Below are 23,446 nucleotides of genomic sequence, written 5' to 3'. Positions count from 1 at the left end.
GATGCAGCACAACAGTCAAATAGTGGAGTGGAGTAGGGGAACAGCAAACAGCCAATAAAGCAGCCCGCCCGCTCGCCTGCCCGCCACAATGGACCTACCTGTGTACACTAGATGGATGTGATGGAATGTACTGTCGTCCCTACATTTCAAGAAGAAGTAAGAATTGCAGTTGCAACAAAGCCTTGCTTGCCTACAAAGAGAGCAGCAATTTGGATTTGTTACTATGTTACCTAGAAGAATAACAAACTGTGCAAGGATGGAGGTTGTAGGAGCAAGGAGAAGTTGTCTGTAAAGTTGGTGGATGCCTATTTTCCATTTTGCAGTCCCTTGTCTCCCTCTTGTGGCCTCCTGGAGGCAACTAGCTGTGCAAAAAAAAGACAGCCTGGCGGCCGGCTGTTGCAGTGTTGCCCTCTCAGGCAACACTGAGTGACTGACTGAGCCTCACCGTCTTATATAAAGTTCAGACGGAACTTTGCACGTGTCATAGTGGAGCCCTCAGGATTCCAGAGCCAGCTTTCTGACATCATAATGGGGCCTCAGAGATAAAAGCCTGGGCCCAGGCAGTGTTGGTCAGTGCTGCTCAGCAGGCAGCACTGGACTGGACTGGATTACAGCTGATACAAGGTGTGAAGGAACAAGGGGTGGCTGTGGGCATGCACTTGCTGCCGCTGCCAGTGTTTATCTGCATGGCAGCAGGGCATTTGGGCGTTGCCAGGAAGGCGTTTTTATGTAGATTCCTCCTCTTTCAGCACTGCATTGTGGTGCAAGCAAAAGAAGCAAATCCTGTCTGGCTTCCTCTCCGGCCTTTATTCACCTCCCGTGTAGCTGTGAGTGTGTGAGCCTGCAGGGCCCCATGGAATTGCCTAGAAGTAGGCTGAATCGCTGCAAGGGCTGAACAGCAGTATCGGGCAGGCTCGGGCAACGCGCGGCCCGTTCGGGTTATCGCTTCTCGGCCTTTTGGCTAAGATCAAGTGTAGTATCTGTTCTTATCAGTTTAATATCTGATACGTCCCCTATCTGGGGACCATATATTAAATGGATTTTTAGAACAGGGAGATGGAAATAGAGCTTGCTCTGTCCACTCCACGCATTGACCTGGTATTGCAGTATTTCCAGGACCGGTGCACCCTTTCCTTATGTGTTGACTAAAAGCAGATTCCAAAAGTGTTTTTTGTCTTTGCTATTGTTTCTGTCTTTCTGAAGGGATCTCCCCTTTTAATCCCATTATTTCAACACCTGTTGGACAATGCATGAGTGATAATGAGCTCATTGATTAAATGCAATTAATGAATAGATTGCCACCTCTTGTTGTGTGTCGTCTGTGTTTCTGTGTTTCCGGCATTTCACATTGGAACACCTCATTCACCTTCCTTGTCTTCTCTCCGCCCTCCCTTTTAGGTAAGTTAAAGAGCTGCACCTGAGCCAGCCACTGATTGATTGATTGATTGATTGATTGATTGATTGATTGATGCAGCACAACAGTCAAATAGTGGAGTGGAGTAGGGGAACAGCAAACAGCCAATAAAGCAGCCCGCCCGCTCGCCTGCCCGCCACAATGGACCTACCTGTGTACACTAGATGGATGTGATGGAATGTACTGTCGTCCCTACATTTCAAGAAGAAGTAAGAATTGCAGTTGCAACAAAGCCTTGCTTGCCTACAAAGAGAGCAGCAATTTGGATTTGTTACTATGTTACCTAGAAGAATAACAAACTGTGCAAGGATGGAGGTTGTAGGAGCAAGGAGAAGTTGTCTGTAAAGTTGGTGGATGCCTATTTTCCATTTTGCAGTCCCTTGTCTCCCTCTTGTGGCCTCCTGGAGGCAACTAGCTGTGCAAAAAAAAGACAGCCTGGCAGCCGGCTGTTGCAGTGTTGCCCTCTCAGGCAACACTGAGTGACTGACTGAGCCTCACCGTCTTATATAAAGTTCAGACGGAACTTTGCACGTGTCATAGTGGAGCCCTCAGGATTCCAGAGCCAGCTTTCTGACATCATAATGGGGCCTCAGAGATAAAAGCCTGGGCCCAGGCAGTGTTGGTCAGTGCTGCTCAGCAGGCAGCACTGGACTGGACTGGATTACAGCTGATACAAGGTGTGAAGGAACAAGGGGTGGCTGTGGGCATGCACTTGCTGCCGCTGCCAGTGTTTATCTGCATGGCAGCAGGGCATTTGGGCGTTGCCAGGAAGGCGTTTTTATGTAGATTCCTCCTCTTTCAGCACTGCATTGTGGTGCAAGCAAAAGAAGCAAATCCTGTCTGGCTTCCTCTCCGGCCTTTATTCACCTCCCGTGTAGCTGTGAGTGTGTGAGCCTGCAGGGCCCCATGGAATTGCCTAGAAGTAGGCTGAATCGCTGCAAGGGCTGAACAGCAGTATCGGGCAGGCTCGGGCAACGCGCGGCCCGTTCGGGTTATCGCTTCTCGGCCTTTTGGCTAAGATCAAGTGTAGTATCTGTTCTTATCAGTTTAATATCTGATACGTCCCCTATCTGGGGACCATATATTAAATGGATTTTTAGAACAGGGAGATGGAAATAGAGCTTGCTCTGTCCACTCCACGCATTGACCTGGTATTGCAGTATTTCCAGGACCGGTGCACCCTTTCCTTATGTGTTGACTAAAAGCAGATTCCAAAAGTGTTTTTTGTCTTTGCTATTGTTTCTGTCTTTCTGAAGGGATCTCCCCTTTTAATGCCATTATTTCAACACCTGTTGGACAATGCATGAGTGATAATGAGCTCATTGATTAAATGCAATTAATGAATAGATTGCCACCTCTTGTTGTGTGTCGTCTGTGTTTCTGTGTTTCCGGCATTTCACATTGGAACACCTCATTCACCTTCCTTGTCTTCTCTCCGCCCTCCCTTTTAGGTAAGTTAAAGAGCTGCACCTGAGCCAGCCACTGATTGATTGATTGATTGATTGATTGATTGATTGATTGATTGATGCAGCACAACAGTCAAATAGTGGAGTGGAGTAGGGGAACAGCAAACAGCCAATAAAGCAGCCCGCCCGCTCGCCTGCCCGCCACAATGGACCTACCTGTGTACACTAGATGGATGTGATGGAATGTACTGTCGTCCCTACATTTCAAGAAGAAGTAAGAATTGCAGTTGCAACAAAGCCTTGCTTGCCTACAAAGAGAGCAGCAATTTGGATTTGTTACTATGTTACCTAGAAGAATAACAAACTGTGCAAGGATGGAGGTTGTAGGAGCAAGGAGAAGTTGTCTGTAAAGTTGGTGGATGCCTATTTTCCATTTTGCAGTCCCTTGTCTCCCTCTTGTGGCCTCCTGGAGGCAACTAGCTGTGCAAAAAAAAGACAGCCTGGCGGCCGGCTGTTGCAGTGTTGCCCTCTCAGGCAACACTGAGTGACTGACTGAGCCTCACCGTCTTATATAAAGTTCAGACGGAACTTTGCACGTGTCATAGTGGAGCCCTCAGGATTCCAGAGCCAGCTTTCTGACATCATAATGGGGCCTCAGAGATAAAAGCCTGGGCCCAGGCAGTGTTGGTCAGTGCTGCTCAGCAGGCAGCACTGGACTGGACTGGATTACAGCTGATACAAGGTGTGAAGGAACAAGGGGTGGCTGTGGGCATGCACTTGCTGCCGCTGCCAGTGTTTATCTGCATGGCAGCAGGGCATTTGGGCGTTGCCAGGAAGGCGTTTTTATGTAGATTCCTCCTCTTTCAGCACTGCATTGTGGTGCAAGCAAAAGAAGCAAATCCTGTCTGGCTTCCTCTCCGGCCTTTATTCACCTCCCGTGTAGCTGTGAGTGTGTGAGCCTGCAGGGCCCCATGGAATTGCCTAGAAGTAGGCTGAATCGCTGCAAGGGCTGAACAGCAGTATCGGGCAGGCTCGGGCAACGCGCGGCCCGTTCGGGTTATCGCTTCTCGGCCTTTTGGCTAAGATCAAGTGTAGTATCTGTTCTTATCAGTTTAATATCTGATACGTCCCCTATCTGGGGACCATATATTAAATGGATTTTTAGAACAGGGAGATGGAAATAGAGCTTGCTCTGTCCACTCCACGCATTGACCTGGTATTGCAGTATTTCCAGGACCGGTGCACCCTTTCCTTATGTGTTGACTAAAAGCAGATTCCAAAAGTGTTTTTTGTCTTTGCTATTGTTTCTGTCTTTCTGAAGGGATCTCCCCTTTTAATCCCATTATTTCAACACCTGTTGGACAATGCATGAGTGATAATGAGCTCATTGATTAAATGCAATTAATGAATAGATTGCCACCTCTTGTTGTGTGTCGTCTGTGTTTCTGTGTTTCCGGCATTTCACATTGGAACACCTCATTCACCTTCCTTGTCTTCTCTCCGCCCTCCCTTTTAGGTAAGTTAAAAGAGCTGCACCTGAGCCAGCCAATGATTGATTGATTGATTGATTGATTGATTGATTGATTGATTGATTGATTGATTGATTGATTGATTGATTGATGCAGCACAACAGTCAAATAGTGGAGTGGAGTAGGGGAACAGCAAACAGCCAATAAAGCAGCCCGCCCGCTCGCCTGCCCGCCACAATGGACCTACCTGTGTACACTAGATGGATGTGATGGAATGTACTGTCGTCCCTACATTTCAAGAAGAAGTAAGAATTGCAGTTGCAACAAAGCCTTGCTTGCCTACAAAGAGAGCAGCAATTTGGATTTGTTACTATGTTACCTAGAAGAATAACAAACTGTGCAAGGATGGAGGTTGTAGGAGCAAGGAGAAGTTGTCTGTAAAGTTGGTGGATGCCTATTTTCCATTTTGCAGTCCCTTGTCTCCCTCTTGTGGCCTCCTGGAGGCAACTAGCTGTGCAAAAAAAAGACAGCCTGGCGGCCGGCTGTTGCAGTGTTGCCCTCTCAGGCAACACTGAGTGACTGACTGAGCCTCACCGTCTTATATAAAGTTCAGACGGAACTTTGCACGTGTCATAGTGGAGCCCTCAGGATTCCAGAGCCAGCTTTCTGACATCATAATGGGGCCTCAGAGATAAAAGCCTGGGCCCAGGCAGTGTTGGTCAGTGCTGCTCAGCAGGCAGCACTGGACTGGACTGGATTACAGCTGATACAAGGTGTGAAGGAACAAGGGGTGGCTGTGGGCATGCACTTGCTGCCGCTGCCAGTGTTTATCTGCATGGCAGCAGGGCATTTGGGCGTTGCCAGGAAGGCGTTTTTATGTAGATTCCTCCTCTTTCAGCACTGCATTGTGGTGCAAGCAAAAGAAGCAAATCCTGTCTGGCTTCCTCTCCGGCCTTTATTCACCTCCCGTGTAGCTGTGAGTGTGTGAGCCTGCAGGGCCCCATGGAATTGCCTAGAAGTAGGCTGAATCGCTGCAAGGGCTGAACAGCAGTATCGGGCAGGCTCGGGCAACGCGCGGCCCGTTCGGGTTATCGCTTCTCGGCCTTTTGGCTAAGATCAAGTGTAGTATCTGTTCTTATCAGTTTAATATCTGATACGTCCCCTATCTGGGGACCATATATTAAATGGATTTTTAGAACAGGGAGATGGAAATAGAGCTTGCTCTGTCCACTCCACGCATTGACCTGGTATTGCAGTATTTCCAGGACCGGTGCACCCTTTCCTTATGTGTTGACTAAAAGCAGATTCCAAAAGTGTTTTTTGTCTTTGCTATTGTTTCTGTCTTTCTGAAGGGATCTCCCCTTTTAATCCCATTATTTCAACACCTGTTGGACAATGCATGAGTGATAATGAGCTCATTGATTAAATGCAATTAATGAATAGATTGCCACCTCTTGTTGTGTGTCGTCTGTGTTTCTGTGTTTCCGGCATTTCACATTGGAACACCTCATTCACCTTCCTTGTCTTCTCTCCGCCCTCCCTTTTAGGTAAGTTAAAGAGCTGCACCTGAGCCAGCCACTGATTGATTGATTGATTGATTGATTGATTGATTGATTGATTGATTGATTGATTGATTGATTGATGCAGCACAACAGTCAAATAGTGGAGTGGAGTAGGGGAACAGCAAACAGCCAATAAAGCAGCCCGCCCGCTCGCCTGCCCGCCACAATGGACCTACCTGTGTACACTAGATGGATGTGATGGAATGTACTGTCGTCCCTACATTTCAAGAAGAAGTAAGAATTGCAGTTGCAACAAAGCCTTGCTTGCCTACAAAGAGAGCAGCAATTTGGATTTGTTACTATGTTACCTAGAAGAATAACAAACTGTGCAAGGATGGAGGTTGTAGGAGCAAGGAGAAGTTGTCTGTAAAGTTGGTGGATGCCTATTTTCCATTTTGCAGTCCCTTGTCTCCCTCTTGTGGCCTCCTGGAGGCAACTAGCTGTGCAAAAAAAAGACAGCCTGGCGGCCGGCTGTTGCAGTGTTGCCCTCTCAGGCAACACTGAGTGACTGACTGAGCCTCACCGTCTTATATAAAGTTCAGACGGAACTTTGCACGTGTCATAGTGGAGCCCTCAGGATTCCAGAGCCAGCTTTCTGACATCATAATGGGGCCTCAGAGATAAAAGCCTGGGCCCAGGCAGTGTTGGTCAGTGCTGCTCAGCAGGCAGCACTGGACTGGACTGGATTACAGCTGATACAAGGTGTGAAGGAACAAGGGGTGGCTGTGGGCATGCACTTGCTGCCGCTGCCAGTGTTTATCTGCATGGCAGCAGGGCATTTGGGCGTTGCCAGGAAGGCGTTTTTATGTAGATTCCTCCTCTTTCAGCACTGCATTGTGGTGCAAGCAAAAGAAGCAAATCCTGTCTGGCTTCCTCTCCGGCCTTTATTCACCTCCCGTGTAGCTGTGAGTGTGTGAGCCTGCAGGGCCCCATGGAATTGCCTAGAAGTAGGCTGAATCGCTGCAAGGGCTGAACAGCAGTATCGGGCAGGCTCGGGCAACGCGCGGCCCGTTCGGGTTATCGCTTCTCGGCCTTTTGGCTAAGATCAAGTGTAGTATCTGTTCTTATCAGTTTAATATCTGATACGTCCCCTATCTGGGGACCATATATTAAATGGATTTTTAGAACAGGGAGATGGAAATAGAGCTTGCTCTGTCCACTCCACGCATTGACCTGGTATTGCAGTATTTCCAGGACCGGTGCACCCTTTCCTTATGTGTTGACTAAAAGCAGATTCCAAAAGTGTTTTTTGTCTTTGCTATTGTTTCTGTCTTTCTGAAGGGATCTCCCCTTTTAATCCCATTATTTCAACACCTGTTGGACAATGCATGAGTGATAATGAGCTCATTGATTAAATGCAATTAATGAATAGATTGCCACCTCTTGTTGTGTGTCGTCTGTGTTTCTGTGTTTCCGGCATTTCACATTGGAACACCTCATTCACCTTCCTTGTCTTCTCTCCGCCCTCCCTTTTAGGTAAGTTAAAGAGCTGCACCTGAGCCAGCCACTGATTGATTGATTGATTGATTGATTGATTGATTGATTGATTGATTGATTGATTGATGCAGCACAACAGTCAAATAGTGGAGTGGAGTAGGGGAACAGCAAACAGCCAATAAAGCAGCCCGCCCGCTCGCCTGCCCGCCACAATGGACCTACCTGTGTACACTAGATGGATGTGATGGAATGTACTGTCGTCCCTACATTTCAAGAAGAAGTAAGAATTGCAGTTGCAACAAAGCCTTGCTTGCCTACAAAGAGAGCAGCAATTTGGATTTGTTACTATGTTACCTAGAAGAATAACAAACTGTGCAAGGATGGAGGTTGTAGGAGCAAGGAGAAGTTGTCTGTAAAGTTGGTGGATGCCTATTTTCCATTTTGCAGTCCCTTGTCTCCCTCTTGTGGCCTCCTGGAGGCAACTAGCTGTGCAAAAAAAAGACAGCCTGGCGGCCGGCTGTTGCAGTGTTGCCCTCTCAGGCAACACTGAGTGACTGACTGAGCCTCACCGTCTTATATAAAGTTCAGACGGAACTTTGCACGTGTCATAGTGGAGCCCTCAGGATTCCAGAGCCAGCTTTCTGACATCATAATGGGGCCTCAGAGATAAAAGCCTGGGCCCAGGCAGTGTTGGTCAGTGCTGCTCAGCAGGCAGCACTGGACTGGACTGGATTACAGCTGATACAAGGTGTGAAGGAACAAGGGGTGGCTGTGGGCATGCACTTGCTGCCGCTGCCAGTGTTTATCTGCATGGCAGCAGGGCATTTGGGCGTTGCCAGGAAGGCGTTTTTATGTAGATTCCTCCTCTTTCAGCACTGCATTGTGGTGCAAGCAAAAGAAGCAAATCCTGTCTGGCTTCCTCTCCGGCCTTTATTCACCTCCCGTGTAGCTGTGAGTGTGTGAGCCTGCAGGGCCCCATGGAATTGCCTAGAAGTAGGCTGAATCGCTGCAAGGGCTGAACAGCAGTATCGGGCAGGCTCGGGCAACGCGCGGCCCGTTCGGGTTATCGCTTCTCGGCCTTTTGGCTAAGATCAAGTGTAGTATCTGTTCTTATCAGTTTAATATCTGATACGTCCCCTATCTGGGGACCATATATTAAATGGATTTTTAGAACAGGGAGATGGAAATAGAGCTTGCTCTGTCCACTCCACGCATTGACCTGGTATTGCAGTATTTCCAGGACCGGTGCACCCTTTCCTTATGTGTTGACTAAAAGCAGATTCCAAAAGTGTTTTTTGTCTTTGCTATTGTTTCTGTCTTTCTGAAGGGATCTCCCCTTTTAATCCCATTATTTCAACACCTGTTGGACAATGCATGAGTGATAATGAGCTCATTGATTAAATGCAATTAATGAATAGATTGCCACCTCTTGTTGTGTGTCGTCTGTGTTTCTGTGTTTCCGGCATTTCACATTGGAACACCTCATTCACCTTCCTTGTCTTCTCTCCGCCCTCCCTTTTAGGTAAGTTAAAGAGCTGCACCTGAGCCAGCCACTGATTGATTGATTGATTGATTGATTGATTGATTGATTGATTGATTGATTGATTGATTGATGCAGCACAACAGTCAAATAGTGGAGTGGAGTAGGGGAACAGCAAACAGCCAATAAAGCAGCCCGCCCGCTCGCCTGCCCGCCACAATGGACCTACCTGTGTACACTAGATGGATGTGATGGAATGTACTGTCGTCCCTACATTTCAAGAAGAAGTAAGAATTGCAGTTGCAACAAAGCCTTGCTTGCCTACAAAGAGAGCAGCAATTTGGATTTGTTACTATGTTACCTAGAAGAATAACAAACTGTGCAAGGATGGAGGTTGTAGGAGCAAGGAGAAGTTGTCTGTAAAGTTGGTGGATGCCTATTTTCCATTTTGCAGTCCCTTGTCTCCCTCTTGTGGCCTCCTGGAGGCAACTAGCTGTGCAAAAAAAAGACAGCCTGGCGGCCGGCTGTTGCAGTGTTGCCCTCTCAGGCAACACTGAGTGACTGACTGAGCCTCACCGTCTTATATAAAGTTCAGACGGAACTTTGCACGTGTCATAGTGGAGCCCTCAGGATTCCAGAGCCAGCTTTCTGACATCATAATGGGGCCTCAGAGATAAAAGCCTGGGCCCAGGCAGTGTTGGTCAGTGCTGCTCAGCAGGCAGCACTGGACTGGACTGGATTACAGCTGATACAAGGTGTGAAGGAACAAGGGGTGGCTGTGGGCATGCACTTGCTGCCGCTGCCAGTGTTTATCTGCATGGCAGCAGGGCATTTGGGCGTTGCCAGGAAGGCGTTTTTATGTAGATTCCTCCTCTTTCAGCACTGCATTGTGGTGCAAGCAAAAGAAGCAAATCCTGTCTGGCTTCCTCTCCGGCCTTTATTCACCTCCCGTGTAGCTGTGAGTGTGTGAGCCTGCAGGGCCCCATGGAATTGCCTAGAAGTAGGCTGAATCGCTGCAAGGGCTGAACAGCAGTATCGGGCAGGCTCGGGCAACGCGCGGCCCGTTCGGGTTATCGCTTCTCGGCCTTTTGGCTAAGATCAAGTGTAGTATCTGTTCTTATCAGTTTAATATCTGATACGTCCCCTATCTGGGGACCATATATTAAATGGATTTTTAGAACAGGGAGATGGAAATAGAGCTTGCTCTGTCCACTCCACGCATTGACCTGGTATTGCAGTATTTCCAGGACCGGTGCACCCTTTCCTTATGTGTTGACTAAAAGCAGATTCCAAAAGTGTTTTTTGTCTTTGCTATTGTTTCTGTCTTTCTGAAGGGATCTCCCCTTTTAATCCCATTATTTCAACACCTGTTGGACAATGCATGAGTGATAATGAGCTCATTGATTAAATGCAATTAATGAATAGATTGCCACCTCTTGTTGTGTGTCGTCTGTGTTTCTGTGTTTCCGGCATTTCACATTGGAACACCTCATTCACCTTCCTTGTCTTCTCTCCGCCCTCCCTTTTAGGTAAGTTAAAGAGCTGCACCTGAGCCAGCCACTGATTGATTGATTGATTGATTGATTGATTGATTGATTGATTGATTGATTGATTGATTGATGCAGCACAACAGTCAAATAGTGGAGTGGAGTAGGGGAACAGCAAACAGCCAATAAAGCAGCCCGCCCGCTCGCCTGCCCGCCACAATGGACCTACCTGTGTACACTAGATGGATGTGATGGAATGTACTGTCGTCCCTACATTTCAAGAAGAAGTAAGAATTGCAGTTGCAACAAAGCCTTGCTTGCCTACAAAGAGAGCAGCAATTTGGATTTGTTACTATGTTACCTAGAAGAATAACAAACTGTGCAAGGATGGAGGTTGTAGGAGCAAGGAGAAGTTGTCTGTAAAGTTGGTGGATGCCTATTTTCCATTTTGCAGTCCCTTGTCTCCCTCTTGTGGCCTCCTGGAGGCAACTAGCTGTGCAAAAAAAAGACAGCCTGGCGGCCGGCTGTTGCAGTGTTGCCCTCTCAGGCAACACTGAGTGACTGACTGAGCCTCACCGTCTTATATAAAGTTCAGACGGAACTTTGCACGTGTCATAGTGGAGCCCTCAGGATTCCAGAGCCAGCTTTCTGACATCATAATGGGGCCTCAGAGATAAAAGCCTGGGCCCAGGCAGTGTTGGTCAGTGCTGCTCAGCAGGCAGCACTGGACTGGACTGGATTACAGCTGATACAAGGTGTGAAGGAACAAGGGGTGGCTGTGGGCATGCACTTGCTGCCGCTGCCAGTGTTTATCTGCATGGCAGCAGGGCATTTGGGCGTTGCCAGGAAGGCGTTTTTATGTAGATTCCTCCTCTTTCAGCACTGCATTGTGGTGCAAGCAAAAGAAGCAAATCCTGTCTGGCTTCCTCTCCGGCCTTTATTCACCTCCCGTGTAGCTGTGAGTGTGTGAGCCTGCAGGGCCCCATGGAATTGCCTAGAAGTAGGCTGAATCGCTGCAAGGGCTGAACAGCAGTATCGGGCAGGCTCGGGCAACGCGCGGCCCGTTCGGGTTATCGCTTCTCGGCCTTTTGGCTAAGATCAAGTGTAGTATCTGTTCTTATCAGTTTAATATCTGATACGTCCCCTATCTGGGGACCATATATTAAATGGATTTTTAGAACAGGGAGATGGAAATAGAGCTTGCTCTGTCCACTCCACGCATTGACCTGGTATTGCAGTATTTCCAGGACCGGTGCACCCTTTCCTTATGTGTTGACTAAAAGCAGATTCCAAAAGTGTTTTTTGTCTTTGCTATTGTTTCTGTCTTTCTGAAGGGATCTCCCCTTTTAATCCCATTATTTCAACACCTGTTGGACAATGCATGAGTGATAATGAGCTCATTGATTAAATGCAATTAATGAATAGATTGCCACCTCTTGTTGTGTGTCGTCTGTGTTTCTGTGTTTCCGGCATTTCACATTGGAACACCTCATTCACCTTCCTTGTCTTCTCTCCGCCCTCCCTTTTAGGTAAGTTAAAGAGCTGCACCTGAGCCAGCCACTGATTGATTGATTGATTGATTGATTGATTGATTGATTGATTGATTGATTGATGCAGCACAACAGTCAAATAGTGGAGTGGAGTAGGGGAACAGCAAACAGCCAATAAAGCAGCCCGCCCGCTCGCCTGCCCGCCACAATGGACCTACCTGTGTACACTAGATGGATGTGATGGAATGTACTGTCGTCCCTACATTTCAAGAAGAAGTAAGAATTGCAGTTGCAACAAAGCCTTGCTTGCCTACAAAGAGAGCAGCAATTTGGATTTGTTACTATGTTACCTAGAAGAATAACAAACTGTGCAAGGATGGAGGTTGTAGGAGCAAGGAGAAGTTGTCTGTAAAGTTGGTGGATGCCTATTTTCCATTTTGCAGTCCCTTGTCTCCCTCTTGTGGCCTCCTGGAGGCAACTAGCTGTGCAAAAAAAAGACAGCCTGGCGGCCGGCTGTTGCAGTGTTGCCCTCTCAGGCAACACTGAGTGACTGACTGAGCCTCACCGTCTTATATAAAGTTCAGACGGAACTTTGCACGTGTCATAGTGGAGCCCTCAGGATTCCAGAGCCAGCTTTCTGACATCATAATGGGGCCTCAGAGATAAAAGCCTGGGCCCAGGCAGTGTTGGTCAGTGCTGCTCAGCAGGCAGCACTGGACTGGACTGGATTACAGCTGATACAAGGTGTGAAGGAACAAGGGGTGGCTGTGGGCATGCACTTGCTGCCGCTGCCAGTGTTTATCTGCATGGCAGCAGGGCATTTGGGCGTTGCCAGGAAGGCGTTTTTATGTAGATTCCTCCTCTTTCAGCACTGCATTGTGGTGCAAGCAAAAGAAGCAAATCCTGTCTGGCTTCCTCTCCGGCCTTTATTCACCTCCCGTGTAGCTGTGAGTGTGTGAGCCTGCAGGGCCCCATGGAATTGCCTAGAAGTAGGCTGAATCGCTGCAAGGGCTGAACAGCAGTATCGGGCAGGCTCGGGCAACGCGCGGCCCGTTCGGGTTATCGCTTCTCGGCCTTTTGGCTAAGATCAAGTGTAGTATCTGTTCTTATCAGTTTAATATCTGATACGTCCCCTATCTGGGGACCATATATTAAATGGATTTTTAGAACAGGGAGATGGAAATAGAGCTTGCTCTGTCCACTCCACGCATTGACCTGGTATTGCAGTATTTCCAGGACCGGTGCACCCTTTCCTTATGTGTTGACTAAAAGCAGATTCCAAAAGTGTTTTTTGTCTTTGCTATTGTTTCTGTCTTTCTGAAGGGATCTCCCCTTTTAATCCCATTATTTCAACACCTGTTGGACAATGCATGAGTGATAATGAGCTCATTGATTAAGGCGGGATTCACACGACCGGGTCGGGTCCGAGCCCGAGTGCCGGCCGGTAAAATCGGCCATTCTGCCCGGCCGGTTTGCATAAAGTTATGCATCCGTGCCGGGCCGGGTAGATCCGGACAGTGACATCAGCGGCAGCTCCTGAAGGGGAATCCCCATGTGTTCGGGGATTCCGCTTCAGGAGTTTCCCCTGATGTCACTGCCCAGATATGGACAGAGACATCAAGCGCTCTGTCCAGGAGCGGAATCCCCGAACACACGGGGATTCCGCTCCTTCAAGGAGCTAAAGTGCGGCTAGCACATAGCAGAGCGGGGAGATATCTCCCCGCTCTGCTATAGTGGCGTCGCTACAGTAGTAGCAGCCGCAGCAGCTGCTGCTACTAGCGGCGCCATCTAAGGTGTCGCCGAGCCAGGGTGCTTTTAACAAGCAGGGGAAGGGAGCCAGCGCAGCGCTCCCTCCACCTGCTGTACACCCCGGCCCTGCAACACAGTGTGCAGCGATGCCATTCGTCAAAATGGCATCAACTCCTCCTCCTCACATGCACTCTGCGCTGTGAGGAGGAGGAGATAGAGCGCAAGCGCCGGGAAACCCGGCCATCACTCGGAACACATTCCGGTGATGGCCGTGTAATACCCGGCCCCATAGACTTCTATGGGAGCCGGGCGGCCGGGTGTCCGGGCAAAGATAGAGCATGTCCTATTTTTTGACGGCCGGATTTTCCGGCCGTCAAAAAATCGGTCGTGTGAATAGCCCCATTAGGGGTCTATCATTCCTAATGCAGCCGGGTGCCGGCCGATTTATGAACGGCCGGCACCCGGACGGGAAACCCTGCCGTGTGAATGAGGCCTAAATGCAATTAATGAATAGATTGCCACCTCTTGTTGTGTGTCGTCTGTGTTTCTGTGTTTCCGGCATTTCACATTGGAACACCTCATTCACCTTCCTTGTCTTCTCTCCGCCCTCCCTTTTAGGTAAGTTAAAGAGCTGCACCTGAGCCAGCCACTGATTGATTGATTGATTGATTGATTGATTGATTGATTGATTGATTGATTGATTGATTGATTGATTGATTGATGCAGCACAACAGTCAAATAGTGGAGTGGAGTAGGGGAACAGCAAACAGCCAATAAAGCAGCCCGCCCGCTCGCCTGCCCGCCACAATGGACCTACCTGTGTACACTAGATGGATGTGATGGAATGTACTGTCGTCCCTACATTTCAAGAAGAAGTAAGAATTGCAGTTGCAACAAAGCCTTGCTTGCCTACAAAGAGAGCAGCAATTTGGATTTGTTACTATGTTACCTAGAAGAATAACAAACTGTGCAAGGATGGAGGTTGTAGGAGCAAGGAGAAGTTGTCTGTAAAGTTGGTGGATGCCTATTTTCCATTTTGCAGTCCCTTGTCTCCCTCTTGTGGCCTCCTGGAGGCAACTAGCTGTGCAAAAAAAAGACAGCCTGGCGGCCGGCTGTTGCAGTGTTGCCCTCTCAGGCAACACTGAGTGACTGACTGAGCCTCACCGTCTTATATAAAGTTCAGACGGAACTTTGCACGTGTCATAGTGGAGCCCTCAGGATTCCAGAGCCAGCTTTCTGACATCATAATGGGGCCTCAGAGATAAAAGCCTGGGCCCAGGCAGTGTTGGTCAGTGCTGCTCAGCAGGCAGCACTGGACTGGACTGGATTACAGCTGATACAAGGTGTGAAGGAACAAGGGGTGGCTGTGGGCATGCACTTGCTGCCGCTGCCAGTGTTTATCTGCATGGCAGCAGGGCATTTGGGCGTTGCCAGGAAGGCGTTTTTATGTAGATTCCTCCTCTTTCAGCACTGCATTGTGGTGCAAGCAAAAGAAGCAAATCCTGTCTGGCTTCCTCTCCGGCCTTTATTCACCTCCCGTGTAGCTGTGAGTGTGTGAGCCTGCAGGGCCCCATGGAATTGCCTAGAAGTAGGCTGAATCGCTGCAAGGGCTGAACAGCAGTATCGGGCAGGCTCGGGCAACGCGCGGCCCGTTCGGGTTATCGCTTCTCGGCCTTTTGGCTAAGATCAAGTGTAGTATCTGTTCTTATCAGTTTAATATCTGATACGTCCCCTATCTGGGGACCATATATTAAATGGATTTTTAGAACAGGGAGATGGAAATAGAGCTTGCTCTGTCCACTCCACGCATTGACCTGGTATTGCAGTATTTCCAGGACCGGTGCACCCTTTCCTTATGTGTTGACTAAAAGCAGATTCCAAAAGTGTTTTTTGTCTTTGCTATTGTTTCTGTCTTTCTGAAGGGATCTCCCCTTTTAATCCCATTATTTCAACACCTGTTGGACAATGCATGAGTGATAATGAGCTCATTGATTAAATGCAATTAATGAATAGATTGCCACCTCTTGTTGTGTGTCGTCTGTGTTTCTGTGTTTCCGGCATTTCACATTGGAACACCTCATTCACCTTCCTTGTCTTCTCTCCGCCCTCCCTTTTAGGTAAGTTAAAGAGCTGCACCTGAGCCAGCCACTGATTGATTGATTGATTGATTGATTGATTGATTGATTGATGCAGCACAACAGTCAAATAGTGGAGTGGAGTAGGGGAACAGCAAACAGCCAATAAAGCAGCCCGCCCGCTCGCCTGCCCGCCACAATGGACCTACCTGTGTACACTAGATGGATGTGATGGAATGTACTGTCGTCCCTACATTTCAAGAAGAAGTAAGAATTGCAGTTGCAACAAAGCCTTGCTTGCCTACAAAGAGAGCAGCAATTTGGATTTGTTACTATGTTACCTAGAAGAATAACAAACTGTGCAAGGATGGAGGTTGTAGGAGCAAGGAGAAGTTGTCTGTAAAGTTGGTGGATGCCTATTTTCCATTTTGCAGTCCCTTGTCTCCCTCTTGTGGCCTCCTGGAGGCAACTAGCTGTGCAAAAAAAAGACAGCCTGGCGGCCGGCTGTTGCAGTGTTGCCCTCTCAGGCAACACTGAGTGACTGACTGAGCCTCACCGTCTTATATAAAGTTCAGACGGAACTTTGCACGTGTCATAGTGGAGCCCTCAGGATTCCAGAGCCAGCTTTCTGACATCATAATGGGGCCTCAGAGATAAAAGCCTGGGCCCAGGCAGTGTTGGTCAGTGCTGCTCAGCAGGCAGCACTGGACTGGACTGGATTACAGCTGATACAAGGTGTGAAGGAACAAGGGGTGGCTGTGGGCATGCACTTGCTGCCGCTGCCAGTGTTTATCTGCATGGCAGCAGGGCATTTGGGCGTTGCCAGGAAGGCGTTTTTATGTAGATTCCTCCTCTTTCAGCACTGCATTGTGGTGCAAGCAAAAGAAGCAAATCCTGTCTGGCTTCCTCTCCGGCCTTTATTCACCTCCCGTGTAGCTGTGAGTGTGTGAGCCTGCAGGGCCCCATGGAATTGCCTAGAAGTAGGCTGAATCGCTGCAAGGGCTGAACAGCAGTATCGGGCAGCCTCGGGCAACGCGCGGCCCGTTCGGGTTATCGCTTCTCGGCCTTTTGGCTAAGATCAAGTGTAGTATCTGTTCTTATCAGTTTAATATCTGATACGTCCCCTATCTGGGGACCATATATTAAATGGATTTTTAGAACAGGGAGATGGAAATAGAGCTTGCTCTGTCCACTCCACGCATTGACCTGGTATTGCAGTATTTCCAGGACCGGTGCACCATTTCCTTATGTGTTGACTAAAAGCAGATTCCAAAAGTGTTTTTTGTCTTTGCTATTGTTTCTGTCTTTCTGAAGGGATCTCCCCTTTTAATCCCATTATTTCAACACCTGTTGGACAATGCATGAGTGATAATGAGCTCATTGATTAAATGCAATTAATGAATAGATTGCCACCTCTTGTTGTGTGTCGTCTGTGTTTCTGTGTTTCCGGCATTTCACATTGGAACACCTCATTCACCTTCCTTGTCTTCTCTCCGCCCTCCCTTTTAGGTAAGTTAAAGAGCTGCACCTGAGCCAGCCACTGATTGATTGATTGATTGATTGATTGATTGATTGATTGATTGATTGATTGATGCAGCACAACAGTCAAATAGTGGAGTGGAGTAGGGGAACAGCAAACAGCCAATAAAGCAGCCCGCCCGCTCGCCTGCCCGCCACAATGGACCTACCTGTGTACACTAGATGGATGTGATGGAATGTACTGTCGTCCCTACATTTCAAGAAGAAGTAAGAATTGCAGTTGCAACAAAGCCTTGCTTGCCTACAAAGAGAGCAGCAATTTGGATTTGTTACTATGTTACCTAGAAGAATAACAAACTGTGCAAGGATGGAGGTTGTAGGAGCAAGGAGAAGTTATCTGTAAAGTTGGTGGATGCCTATTTTCCATTTTGCAGTCCCTTGTCTCCCTCTTGTGGCCTCCTGGAGGCAACTAGCTGTGCAAAAAAAAGACAGCCTGGCGGCCGGCTGTTGCAGTGTTGCCCTCTCAGGCAACACTGAGTGACTGACTGAGCCTCACCGTCTTATATAAAGTTCAGACGGAACTTTGCACGTGTCATAGTGGAGCCCTCAGGATTCCAGAGCCAGCTTTCTGACATCATAATGGGGCCTCAGAGATAAAAGCCTGGGCCCAGGCAGTGTTGGTCAGTGCTGCTCAGCAGGCAGCACTGGACTGGACTGGATTACAGCTGATACAAGGTGTGAAGGAACAAGGGGTGGCTGTGGGCATGCACTTGCTGCCGCTGCCAGTGTTTATCTGCATGGCAGCAGGGCATTTGGGCGTTGCCAGGAAGGCGTTTTTATGTAGATTCCTCCTCTTTCAGCACTGCATTGTGGTGCAAGCAAAAGAAGCAAATCCTGTCTGGCTTCCTCTCCGGCCTTTATTCACCTCCCGTGTAGCTGTGAGTGTGTGAGCCTGCAGGGCCCCATGGAATTGCCTCGAAGTAGGCTGAATCGCTGCAAGGGCTGAACAGCAGTATCGGGCAGGCTCGGGCAACGCGCGGCCCGTTCGGGTTATCGCTTCTCGGCCTTTTGGCTAAGATCAAGTGTAGTATCTGTTCTTATCAGTTTAATATCTGATACGTCCCCTATCTGGGGACCATATATTAAATGGATTTTTAGAACAGGGAGATGGAAATAGAGCTTGCTCTGTCCACTCCACGCATTGACCTGGTATTGCAGTATTTCCAGGACCGGTGCACCCTTTCCTTATGTGTTGACTAAAAGCAGATTCCAAAAGTGTTTTTTGTCTTTGCTATTGTTTCTGTCTTTCTGAAGGGATCTCCCCTTTTAATCCCATTATTTCAACACCTGTTGGACAATGCATGAGTGATAATGAGCTCATTGATTAAATGCAATTAATGAATAGATTGCCACCTCTTGTTGTGTGTCGTCTGTGTTTCTGTGTTTCCGGCATTTCACATTGGAACACCTCATTCACCTTCCTTGTCTTCTCTCCGCCCTCCCTTTTAGGTAAGTTAAAGAGCTGCACCTGAGCCAGCCACTGATTGATTGATTGATTGATTGATTGATTGATTGATTGATGCAGCACAACAGTCAAATAGTGGAGTGGAGTAGGGGAACAGCAAACAGCCAATAAAGCAGCCCGCCCGCTCGCCTGCCCGCCACAATGGACCTACCTGTGTACACTAGATGGATGTGATGGAATGTACTGTCGTCCCTACATTTCAAGAAGAAGTAAGAATTGCAGTTGCAACAAAGCCTTGCTTGCCTACAAAGAGAGCAGCAATTTGGATTTGTTACTATGTTACCTAGAAGAATAACAAACTGTGCAAGGATGGAGGTTGTAGGAGCAAGGAGAAGTTGTCTGTAAAGTTGGTGGATGCCTATTTTCCATTTTGCAGTCCCTTGTCTCCCTCTTGTGGCCTCCTGGAGGCAACTAGCTGTGCAAAAAAAAGACAGCCTGGCGGCCGGCTGTTGCAGTGTTGCCCTCTCAGGCAACACTGAGTGACTGACTGAGCCTCACCGTCTTATATAAAGTTCAGACGGAACTTTGCACGTGTCATAGTGGAGCCCTCAGGATTCCAGAGCCAGCTTTCTGACATCATAATGGGGCCTCAGAGATAAAAGCCTGGGCCCAGGCAGTGTTGGTCAGTGCTGCTCAGCAGGCAGCACTGGACTGGACTGGATTACAGCTGATACAAGGTGTGAAGGAACAAGGGGTGGCTGTGGGCATGCACTTGCTGCCGCTGCCAGTGTTTATCTGCATGGCAGCAGGGCATTTGGGCGTTGCCAGGAAGGCGTTTTTATGTAGATTCCTCCTCTTTCAGCACTGCATTGTGGTGCAAGCAAAAGAAGCAAATCCTGTCTGGCTTCCTCTCCGGCCTTTATTCACCTCCCGTGTAGCTGTGAGTGTGTGAGCCTGCAGGGCCCCATGGAATTGCCTAGAAGTAGGCTGAATCGCTGCAAGGGCTGAACAGCAGTATCGGGCAGGCTCGGGCAACGCGCGGCCCGTTCGGGTTATCGCTTCTCGGCCTTTTGGCTAAGATCAAGTGTAGTATCTGTTCTTATCAGTTTAATATCTGATACGTCCCCTATCTGGGGACCATATATTAAATGGATTTTTAGAACAGGGAGATGGAAATAGAGCTTGCTCTGTCCACTCCACGCATTGACCTGGTATTGCAGTATTTCCAGGACCGATGCACCCTTTCCTTATGTGTTGACTAAAAGCAGATTCCAAAAGTGTTTTTTGTCTTTGCTATTGTTTCTGTCTTTCTGAAGGGATCTCCCCTTTTAATCCCATTATTTCAACACCTGTTGGACAATGCATGAGTGATAATGAGCTCATTGATTAAATGCAATTAATGAATAGATTGCCACCTCTTGTTGTGTGTCGTCTGTGTTTCTGTGTTTCCGGCATTTCACATTGGAACACCTCATTCACCTTCCTTGTCTTCTCTCCGCCCTCCCTTTTAGGTAAGTTAAAGAGCTGCACCTGAGCCAGCCACTGATTGATTGATTGATTGATTGATTGATTGATTGATTGATTGATTGATTGATGCAGCACAACAGTCAAATAGTGGAGTGGAGTAGGGGAACAGCAAACAGCCAATAAAGCAGCCCGCCCGCTCGCCTGCCCGCCACAATGGACCTACCTGTGTACACTAGATGGATGTGATGGAATGTACTGTCGTCCCTACATTTCAAGAAGAAGTAAGAATTGCAGTTGCAACAAAGCCTTGCTTGCCTACAAAGAGAGCAGCAATTTGGATTTGTTACTATGTTACCTAGAAGAATAACAAACTGTGCAAGGATGGAGGTTGTAGGAGCAAGGAGAAGTTGTCTGTAAAGTTGGTGGATGCCTATTTTCCATTTTGCAGTCCCTTGTCTCCCTCTTGTGGCCTCCTGGAGGCAACTAGCTGTGCAAAAAAAAGACAGCCTGGCGGCCGGCTGTTGCAGTGTTGCCCTCTCAGGCAACACTGAGTGACTGACTGAGCCTCACCGTCTTATATAAAGTTCAGACGGAACTTTGCACGTGTCATAGTGGAGCCCTCAGGATTCCAGAGCCAGCTTTCTGACATCATAATGGGGCCTCAGAGATAAAAGCCTGGGCCCAGGCAGTGTTGGTCAGTGCTGCTCAGCAGGCAGCACTGGACTGGACTGGATTACAGCTGATACAAGGTGTGAAGGAACAAGGGGTGGCTGTGGGCATGCACTTGCTGCCGCTGCCAGTGTTTATCTGCATGGCAGCAGGGCATTTGGGCGTTGCCAGGAAGGCGTTTTTATGTAGATTCCTCCTCTTTCAGCACTGCATTGTGGTGCAAGCAAAAGAAGCAAATCCTGTCTGGCTTCCTCTCCGGCCTTTATTCACCTCCCGTGTAGCTGTGAGTGTGTGAGCCTGCAGGGCCCCATGGAATTGCCTAGAAGTAGGCTGAATCGCTGCAAGGGCTGAACAGCAGTATCGGGCAGGCTCGGGCAACGCGCGGCCCGTTCGGGTTATCGCTTCTCGGCCTTTTGGCTAAGATCAAGTGTAGTATCTGTTCTTATCAGTTTAATATCTGATACGTCCCCTATCTGGGGACCATATATTAAATGGATTTTTAGAACAGGGAGATGGAAATAGAGCTTGCTCTGTCCACTCCACGCATTGACCTGGTATTGCAGTATTTCCAGGACCGGTGCACCCTTTCCTTATGTGTTGACTAAAAGCAGATTCCAAAAGTGTTTTTTGTCTTTGCTATTGTTTCTGTCTTTCTGAAGGGATCTCCCCTTTTAATCCCATTATTTCAACACCTGTTGGACAATGCATGAGTGATAATGAGCTCATTGATTAAATGCAATTAATGAATAGATTGCCACCTCTTGTTGTGTGTCGTCTGTGTTTCTGTGTTTCCGGCATTTCACATTGGAACACCTCATTCACCTTCCTTGTCTTCTCTCCGCCCTCCCTTTTAGGTAAGTTAAAGAGCTGCACCTGAGCCAGCCACTGATTGATTGATTGATTGATTGATTGATTGATTGATTGATTGATTGATGCAGCACAACAGTCAAATAGTGGAGTGGAGTAGGGGAACAGCAAACAGCCAATAAAGCAGCCCGCCCGCTCGCCTGCCCGCCACAATGGACCTACCTGTGTACACTAGATGGATGTGATGGAATGTACTGTCGTCCCTACATTTCAAGAAGAAGTAAGAATTGCAGTTGCAACAAAGCCTTGCTTGCCTACAAAGAGAGCAGCAATTTGGATTTGTTACTATGTTACCTAGAAGAATAACAAACTGTGCAAGGATGGAGGTTGTAGGAGCAAGGAGAAGTTGTCTGTAAAGTTGGTGGATGCCTATTTTCCATTTTGCAGTCCCTTGTCTCCCTCTTGTGGCCTCCTGGAGGCAACTAGCTGTGCAAAAAAAAGACAGCCTGGCGGCCGGCTGTTGCAGTGTTGCCCTCTCAGGCAACACTGAGTGACTGACTGAGCCTCACCGTCTTATATAAAGTTCAGACGGAACTTTGCACGTGTCATAGTGGAGCCCTCAGGATTCCAGAGCCAGCTTTCTGACATCATAATGGGGCCTCAGAGATAAAAGCCTGGGCCCAGGCAGTGTTGGTCAGTGCTGCTCAGCAGGCAGCACTGGACTGGACTGGATTACAGCTGATACAAGGTGTGAAGGAACAAGGGGTGGCTGTGGGCATGCACTTGCTGCCGCTGCCAGTGTTTATCTGCATGGCAGCAGGGCATTTGGGCGTTGCCAGGAAGGCGTTTTTATGTAGATTCCTCCTCTTTGAGCACTGCATTGTGGTGCAAGCAAAAGAAGCAAATCCTGTCTGGCTTCCTCTCCGGCCTTTATTCACCTCCCGTGTAGCTGTGAGTGTGTGAGCCTGCAGGGCCCCATGGAATTGCCTAGAAGTAGGCTGAATCGCTGCAAGGGCTGAACAGCAGTATCGGGCAGGCTCGGGCAACGCGCGGCCCGTTCGGGTTATCGCTTCTCGGCCTTTTGGCTAAGATCAAGTGTAGTATCTGTTCTTATCAGTTTAATATCTGATACGTCCCCTATCTGGGGACCATATATTAAATGGATTTTTAGAACAGGGAGATGGAAATAGAGCTTGCTCTGTCCACTCCACGCATTGACCTGGTATTGCAGTATTTCCAGGACCGGTGCACCCTTTCCTTATGTGTTGACTAAAAGCAGATTCCAAAAGTGTTTTTTGTCTTTGCTATTGTTTCTGTCTTTCTGAAGGGATCTCCCCTTTTAATCCCATTATTTCAACACCTGTTGGACAATGCATGAGTGATAATGAGCTCATTGATTAAATGCAATTAATGAATAGATTGCCACCTCTTGTTGTGTGTCGTCTGTGTTTCTGTGTTTCCGGCATTTCACATTGGAACACCTCATTCACCTTCCTTGTCTTCTCTCCGCCCTCCCTTTTAGGTAAGTTAAAGAGCTGCACCTGAGCCAGCCACTGATTGATTGATTGATTGATTGATTGATTGATTGATTGATTGATTGATTGATGCAGCACAACAGTCAAATAGTGGAGTGGAGTAGGGGAACAGCAAACAGCCAATAAAGCAGCCCGCCCGCTCGCCTGCCCGCCACAATGGACCTACCTGTGTACACTAGATGGATGTGATGGAATGTACTGTCGTCCCTACATTTCAAGAAGAAGTAAGAATTGCAGTTGCAACAAAGCCTTGCTTGCCTACAAAGAGAGCAGCAATTTGGATTTGTTACTATGTTACCTAGAAGAATAACAAACTGTGCAAGGATGGAGGTTGTAGGAGCAAGGAGAAGTTGTCTGTAAAGTTGGTGGATGCCTATTTTCCATTTTGCAGTCCCTTGTCTCCCTCTTGTGGCCTCCTGGAGGCAACTAGCTGTGCAAAAAAAAGACAGCCTGGC

The 23,446-nt window shown here is 48.2% G+C and overlaps 15 non-coding genes across 15 annotated transcripts; all 15 read left to right on the top strand.

The window, feature by feature from the left end:
* The first annotated feature begins 941 nt into the window (after nt 1-941).
* Nucleotides 942-1,132, top strand: LOC142695256 (U2 spliceosomal RNA). Its single transcript, XR_012863390.1, has one exon. It is a non-coding gene; the product is annotated as a U2 spliceosomal RNA (small nuclear RNA).
* A 1,276-nt stretch (nt 1,133-2,408) lies between these two features.
* Nucleotides 2,409-2,599, top strand: LOC142695255 (U2 spliceosomal RNA). The gene has a single exon (XR_012863389.1). It is a non-coding gene; the product is annotated as a U2 spliceosomal RNA (small nuclear RNA).
* A 1,280-nt stretch (nt 2,600-3,879) lies between these two features.
* On the top strand, nt 3,880-4,070 carry LOC142695254 (U2 spliceosomal RNA). The gene has a single exon (XR_012863388.1). It is a non-coding gene; the product is annotated as a U2 spliceosomal RNA (small nuclear RNA).
* A 1,309-nt stretch (nt 4,071-5,379) lies between these two features.
* On the top strand, nt 5,380-5,570 carry LOC142695253 (U2 spliceosomal RNA). The gene has a single exon (XR_012863387.1). It is a non-coding gene; the product is annotated as a U2 spliceosomal RNA (small nuclear RNA).
* A 1,300-nt stretch (nt 5,571-6,870) lies between these two features.
* On the top strand, nt 6,871-7,061 carry LOC142695252 (U2 spliceosomal RNA). The gene has a single exon (XR_012863386.1). It is a non-coding gene; the product is annotated as a U2 spliceosomal RNA (small nuclear RNA).
* Nucleotides 7,062-8,353: 1,292 nt separating this feature from the next.
* Nucleotides 8,354-8,544, top strand: LOC142695250 (U2 spliceosomal RNA). The gene has a single exon (XR_012863384.1). It is a non-coding gene; the product is annotated as a U2 spliceosomal RNA (small nuclear RNA).
* A 1,296-nt stretch (nt 8,545-9,840) lies between these two features.
* LOC142695249 (U2 spliceosomal RNA) lies at nt 9,841-10,031 on the top strand. Its single transcript, XR_012863383.1, has one exon. It is a non-coding gene; the product is annotated as a U2 spliceosomal RNA (small nuclear RNA).
* Nucleotides 10,032-11,327: 1,296 nt separating this feature from the next.
* On the top strand, nt 11,328-11,518 carry LOC142695248 (U2 spliceosomal RNA). The gene has a single exon (XR_012863382.1). It is a non-coding gene; the product is annotated as a U2 spliceosomal RNA (small nuclear RNA).
* A 1,288-nt stretch (nt 11,519-12,806) lies between these two features.
* On the top strand, nt 12,807-12,997 carry LOC142695246 (U2 spliceosomal RNA). Its single transcript, XR_012863381.1, has one exon. It is a non-coding gene; the product is annotated as a U2 spliceosomal RNA (small nuclear RNA).
* Nucleotides 12,998-15,154: 2,157 nt separating this feature from the next.
* On the top strand, nt 15,155-15,345 carry LOC142695245 (U2 spliceosomal RNA). Its single transcript, XR_012863380.1, has one exon. It is a non-coding gene; the product is annotated as a U2 spliceosomal RNA (small nuclear RNA).
* Nucleotides 15,346-16,621: 1,276 nt separating this feature from the next.
* On the top strand, nt 16,622-16,812 carry LOC142695503 (U2 spliceosomal RNA). The gene has a single exon (XR_012863613.1). It is a non-coding gene; the product is annotated as a U2 spliceosomal RNA (small nuclear RNA).
* A 1,288-nt stretch (nt 16,813-18,100) lies between these two features.
* LOC142695244 (U2 spliceosomal RNA) lies at nt 18,101-18,291 on the top strand. Its single transcript, XR_012863379.1, has one exon. It is a non-coding gene; the product is annotated as a U2 spliceosomal RNA (small nuclear RNA).
* A 1,276-nt stretch (nt 18,292-19,567) lies between these two features.
* Nucleotides 19,568-19,758, top strand: LOC142695498 (U2 spliceosomal RNA). The gene has a single exon (XR_012863609.1). It is a non-coding gene; the product is annotated as a U2 spliceosomal RNA (small nuclear RNA).
* A 1,288-nt stretch (nt 19,759-21,046) lies between these two features.
* On the top strand, nt 21,047-21,237 carry LOC142695243 (U2 spliceosomal RNA). The gene has a single exon (XR_012863378.1). It is a non-coding gene; the product is annotated as a U2 spliceosomal RNA (small nuclear RNA).
* Nucleotides 21,238-22,521: 1,284 nt separating this feature from the next.
* Nucleotides 22,522-22,712, top strand: LOC142695242 (U2 spliceosomal RNA). Its single transcript, XR_012863377.1, has one exon. It is a non-coding gene; the product is annotated as a U2 spliceosomal RNA (small nuclear RNA).
* Nucleotides 22,713-23,446: the final 734 nt, after the last annotated feature.

This window comes from Rhinoderma darwinii (assembly GCF_050947455.1).
Source record: "Rhinoderma darwinii isolate aRhiDar2 chromosome 5 unlocalized genomic scaffold, aRhiDar2.hap1 SUPER_5_unloc_47, whole genome shotgun sequence".
In the NCBI taxonomy this organism is placed as follows: domain Eukaryota; kingdom Metazoa; phylum Chordata; class Amphibia; order Anura; family Rhinodermatidae; genus Rhinoderma; species Rhinoderma darwinii.
This window is presented reverse-complemented; position numbering and strand designations above follow the sequence as displayed.